Consider the following 6,101-nt stretch of genomic DNA (forward strand, 5'->3'; position numbering starts at 1 on the left):
TGAGCCGCTTCTCTCGCGTTGCCTTCAGTTACCGTCGGAAATCCTCTGTTGAGAGCATCGATTAAGGCCTTCCCCCTGGGATATATAATGATACATTTATTAATATATATATTATATCCAGTAGAAGATGTAATGTGAAGTTACCTATGGAGCATGTATGTTATCATTTCATATTTTTGTATGTTAATGTTTTTGGAAGTTGTAGTTCACATGAAGCACCTGAAGCGTCATGAATTATTTCCCCACCACATTAAAAGCCTTTGCCTGGCAAAAGAAAAGGCACAAAGAGAATAAACAATTCAGGAAAACACCAGGAAACTTTTTCCAAAATCACGTCTCGCCACTGGTTTAAGTCTTCCCTCAGTGCTGCACCAGTGAATAAATGACACTAGATGGCGCCAGGCATGCGTGCATCAGGGGAAATGCCAGCGCACAGCGGTATCAGGTCCATGGTTTTGTGTCTAATAGCGCCTCCACAGCCCCAAATGTCCTTCCAGCCCATGAAGCCATGCACTGAATAAGATGCCGGGCGGCCCAGGGCAAACATTTGCTCTTTGACCCCCCTCGTTTGTGGTCAGTTTTTGATAATAGCACGCCTTTCGTCAAGGAAAGTAGAAAAGACAGGTAATGATGAGGTATCCTTTTATCATTTGAGCGAATAATGTGCCTTGTTGGTGTATATTCCCAAACAAATAAACAATTAATCAAATTGCCACAAGCCAAATGACACACAGAGAATACAGATCTCTTGAGGACCTGGGTTTGGCCTGGTTGGTAAAAGCCCTGAATGTGGATTCAGAGTTTCAAAAGTGAGCTGTCAGGATATTTTGAAAGTTTGGCTGTGGCAAGATCAGTGAGTATCACCAGTGGACTAATAATAACAATGTGTCATAATTCATAGTTTATATTCAGCAATTCATGAAGCATTGTTTGATGGTTTGTTTCCAGATCAGGCCCAGGTTTGAATCATTTGCAGGCTGTGTTGTAAAATCATAAGGGTCCAGAGTGCTCCGGTGGCCCATTGATTAGAGGCACCGATCATGAACTGCAGCATCTGTGGTTCAGGGCCTCTGACTGGGAACCCTTGTCACTTGTCATTCCCCATCTGTCTCTCCCCTCATGTTCTGCCATCTATCTACCATTCAATTGCAAATAAAGGTATAAAATGACAGCATTGTTACCTCTGCCAAGGAGGCCATGCTTTCACCTGTGTCTGTTTGTTGGTTTGTTTGTTTGTTTGTCAGCAGAACTTCACAAAAAGTACTGAGCCGATATGCACTGAACTTGGAGGCATGGCGCATGTGCCCTAGAAGAACCCATTAAATGTTGGGGCAGGTCCAGATCATTTATTATGAATTTGAATTTTTTTCTCTGAAGACTGGTGTATGTTGTTTAACATTGGCCTTGGCAGAGGTTTTCAGTGCCCTTCTAGTTTGTCAGTTTTTTGGTGGCCCAGTATGACTGAATCATGAGGGACACTGGGACTATACATTGCAATTGGTTTGATATATTCTTAATGGGAGTTAGATTAGCCCACTTGCATCAGTTTCAGAACTTCATTCATTCATTAGCTATATATTTCTATAGCCATATCCCAGCTGACATTGGGAGTTGCATGTCTTTGGATCATGGGAGGACACCAGAGTACCAGAAGAAACCCCTGCAGGCACAGAAAAGTTCGAACCCGGGACCTAGCGACAGTGCTAACCACTGCCCCACCATGCTGCCCAAGGTTCTTTTTGGAAAAGGAAAGACTGTAAATGAATCAACATTGTCCATAGTCCAAGGGAGTATTTGTTCCAAACTTTCCTTTTAGTTTTGTAGGTTGCATTTCTCATAGCACACATCAAATTCAGTTGACCTGTACTGAACCGAATAAAGTGGAGCAATATGGATTTGTCCAAAATGTTACATATAGTATGTCTTCAATAATTAGTTTTTGACAATCGTGACCTGGATATGTGGAGTTAATGTTTAACACTTTAGACTCACTGAATGGACCCATACATGCCTCAATCCAGTTTGGTTTGCAGTGCGTGGAACATTGGCTTATTCTCTATCCAGGTAGGGTTCCCATCCCTGAGACGCACTGATGCATGCTTTCTTTTCCCACATAATTTCTGAATTCCAGGGGGAGAGACTCCTCAGACTGTTGCAGACCGGAAGGCCCTCTACTTTCTCTCTATTAGTGTTTGTTTCTTGCTTCTGATTCATGTCTGTCATTTTTTAACCACATGAAAAAAGGTTTGTTCTGAGTTACGGTCTCACATTGAATAAAAATATTTCACATTGACCAAGTGACACTATACTGTAGTAGGAAAAATACTCCCAAGACACAAAGGTAATCAAGTCGACAGAATTTAATGGTGGAATTTTTTTGTTAATGTTATGCTGTCTGGAACATGAAGAGTGCAATTTACAGTGGATCTAATGTACAAACAAGACAGACTTGTAATAAAGTGCTTCAGAAAGTGACTCCAAACTATCCACAGAATTGCCATCTGCCTGAATTTAATGTAAGGTTAATGGTGAGTTCAGTAATAATTTCCTGTCTCAAGTCATTTTCCCACCAATTTATTTGAGATGTTTCAAAATAAAAGTACTTTTAATCTATTTTTGGAGCTACTCTGGTTCCCACCCGATGTCATTGATGTCTTGTTCAACATAACTATTGTTGGAGGACATAATTTGGTGGCAAAATCAAATGCAATCAAGCCAGGAGGGTTTAAAAAGCGTGCAAGTTTAAATCCCCACAGTCTGGTGTTAAAGGTGAAAAATCCTTTATGACACACTCTTGACCATCTTGACTTGTAATAATCTTCCGTCCAGTCCTGCATGTTTTCTACTTTTCCATCCCTGTTCAGTTGATTTAGATGAGACGAAACCAAGTGCATTTTTGAGACATCCATGTAGAAATTTGGGAAGCTTTAATAACACAGGTTTTTCCTAACATGCTGACAGAGCAACAAATGACCCGACTCTCAGTATCCATCCACAAGCTGTTCAGATCCATCTTGTTGTTCCACTGGGCTGCACAGGAAGCAGTTTCCTTACACCTGCAGGCTCCTGCTCTTACTTTGCAGGTACTGCTCATTTTCTATTTTTCCACATTGCTTTGACTCCTTCTCAAAAGTTCACAGATCTAGCTCAGTCACGACTTCAGATTTTTGTGAAAACACTTCTCTACATCTCTACCTCAAACCAAACTTACAGCCCTTTAAGTAAAAGGAAAAAAAAAAAACAAGAGCTGAACATTTCAGCGTTGTGTCTTGGCTTTTGATTCAAACAAGCTGTTTTTGTTTGTTTTTCCATGTACCTGACAGAGCCATACACACACAATGCTTGGAGGAAGTCATAACTTTGACTTTGACTCAAGCTGGCAGAGGCCATGGCCTCATCATGGCAGCGATGGAGCTACAAGAGCTTCACTTTGCCAGACATGTAAATCTATTAATGCGATTTGTTGTCTAAAAGTCCTCTCTGTCCTTTTCAGTCTGTTGCATTTCTGTCATCGTCGTGTGCATTTGCATTTTACTAGGCTGTTTGTGATTGTGGGTTTAATAATAACGGATAAGGATGTATACTTTTGGTTGCTTTTATTGATTGTGATTACAAGTAAAGTAAATTAAAGTGGATTTACCACAGGATCATAAAAAAGCAGCATAGGTGTTTCTACCTTATTTAGACTGTGGTTCACTGATGGTAAATTAAATATCAGATCAGAGAAATTAAGGGAAAATGGAGCTCTCTAGTTGTCATCTTCATGATATTCAGAGCACAAGTTATTTTAAGTTCTGCTCCACAAATGGCACATCAAGGTCATTTCAGTCATCCCATCTCAGTCTGTCCATCCCTGTCATTTTATGCTGTAGTTATTTTCACAGTTGACCTGCTTTTAAACTTGTTCTTACTTTTTTTTCAGGTTTTTTTCTGAATAAATTTGTTACTAAGCAGAAAATAAAAAGCAGTTTGCAGTAAAAACAGTTTTGAAAGGGTGTTCATTCATGCATTATTGATAAGTAAGCAAAGGGGAGTGAGAGAGCGAGAAAGAGAGAATAAAGGGGGACACAATTCCCCAAAGCCCAAGATTTTGCTGATATGCTTTTCACAGTCCTGCTGTGCCCAGATGAAACACTGACATGTTCAGCTGTGAGGAGCACTAACAGCCTCAACTCTGACTTCTCACACTGGTAAGTAAATGAATCATCTTCCACCGAAAGCACATGTGACTTACAAACTATAACACAGAGATATCGGAAAAAGAACAGAGACGAAACAAGTTCAAGTTAAAAGTACAGAGCACTGCAGTCGGCCCACAGTACAAAATACAACCAGTACTGTACCAGTGATATTAAGATACTAGTTAATAATCAAACATTTTATATCCTCGAAGAACATCCATCAGCTGATTAGATATCAGCTCAGTTTCCTCAGTGGTGGCTTGGATTTACTTTTGTGAATGAACTGAAGCAGAACATGATTATATAGAAAAGCCATTTATCTGGTGGAAGATCTGTTATAGGCCGACACAAAGTTTAGCATTTGATTGACTGAGTTAATTATTTATTTATGGGAAATCAGATACAGACAAAAAAAAAAAAAAATCCAAGGGATGACATGTAAAGTAAAAAACACTTATTTCAAACATAGACCCAACACAGCATGGTTGTCACTCCTCTGATAAAACTTCAACACAATATAGTGTCATCATATACTGTGAACAGTCACATGGTGTAAGTTGGTTATTGTCCATTTATTTGAAACCTGTCTAATAATAGTAACCCAGTTATGAACAGAAACAGACTGCAGCTAATCAACTGGTTCCAGTGTTCTGCGGATGTACTCGTGTGTTTCCTATAGCGCTTTCCGCATCCTGTCTCTTTTCATTGTCGACTGTGTCTACTCTGCTTGGATAAGCATCTACTGCTTGATGGCACATCTGATAAGGACCCTGAATCAAGTGGCTTCGCCCCTGAATCCTTCCATCCAGCGTGCTTCACACCAGCTGGTCAGCTCACTTAATCCACTAAAAGACAGGGTGATCTTTAAATTCACGTGTCAGGCTTCAGGAAATAAAATGTAAATGGGAAAGGAAAGAAGAGACTTTTCTGCACTGTGCCTTAATGTCTTGCTCACCAATGCCAGTCCAAGCAGAAGGAAGGAGAGTTTCTTTGGCTCTCTGCTTGTACTACAAGTTGTGCCCAGTGAACATGTGTTACAAGGTGAAACCGGTCACTGAGGCTTCTCGCTGCGTGCACGCTCTCCCCCACTCCACATCCTCTGTGGAGGCAGCACCATCCTTCGTTCAACACAGACATGTTGTGTTGAAACACCTGAAATATTTTCAGCAGCTCCTTATTCCTTTAACAAACAACTGCAATAAAAAGCATGATACAACCTAATGAGAGAATACACCTCTCATCATGTAGTAAAATACTGAGCACATAATAATGCCATAAAGCTTTGGCAGACAATTAAATGAGGCATTACATTTCATATTAGTCACAAATAGATAGATATGAAGTGATTAAACATTATAAATTGTGCTGCCGAAAGAGGTTAAGATGCAGGTAACAGTTGGTGTTAAATCAGCTGTGATTCTTTTATCTGACCTTCCAGCAGTTCCACAAAGATTTTACTGGCAAGAATTTTACAGAAATCCAAAGAAGAGATTAAATTAGTGTTTTAAGATAGTACACATTTTAGTTGTCTAATTATTTGCTGAAATGCCACAGCTTATTATATTATTTTCTTAGTCTATTTCTTTTTGCATAATATTGAATTGCTATGTGCTGCCTTGGCACATTATTGGTCTTTTCTTTTGTAAATTTCACCATGCACGCCTGTTTCCCTGCATAGATATGAATGTGAGGTAGGGAGAAGCCCAAATAAGGGTGTAGCTGCACTGAGGGTCGAGAGAGGCTCAGTCAGATAGCACTAGCGGCAGATTGGCTGAGTGGGCGCACGCATGACAGAGTAGGAAGTCGTCTCTTAAGTCCTGCTGTGCCTCCCTCTGTGCCAAAGTTTCACACTGCCAAAGCCCAGGCTGTGATCAGGAGCCTGCAGAACCTGCAGCACCACCACCACCACCACCACCACCT

Source organism: Trachinotus anak, unplaced genomic scaffold, assembly GCF_046630095.1.
Source record: "Trachinotus anak isolate AG129_WGS33_773 ecotype Australia unplaced genomic scaffold, CSIRO_AGI_Tana_v1 ptg000024l, whole genome shotgun sequence".
NCBI lineage: Eukaryota > Metazoa > Chordata > Actinopteri > Carangiformes > Carangidae > Trachinotus > Trachinotus anak.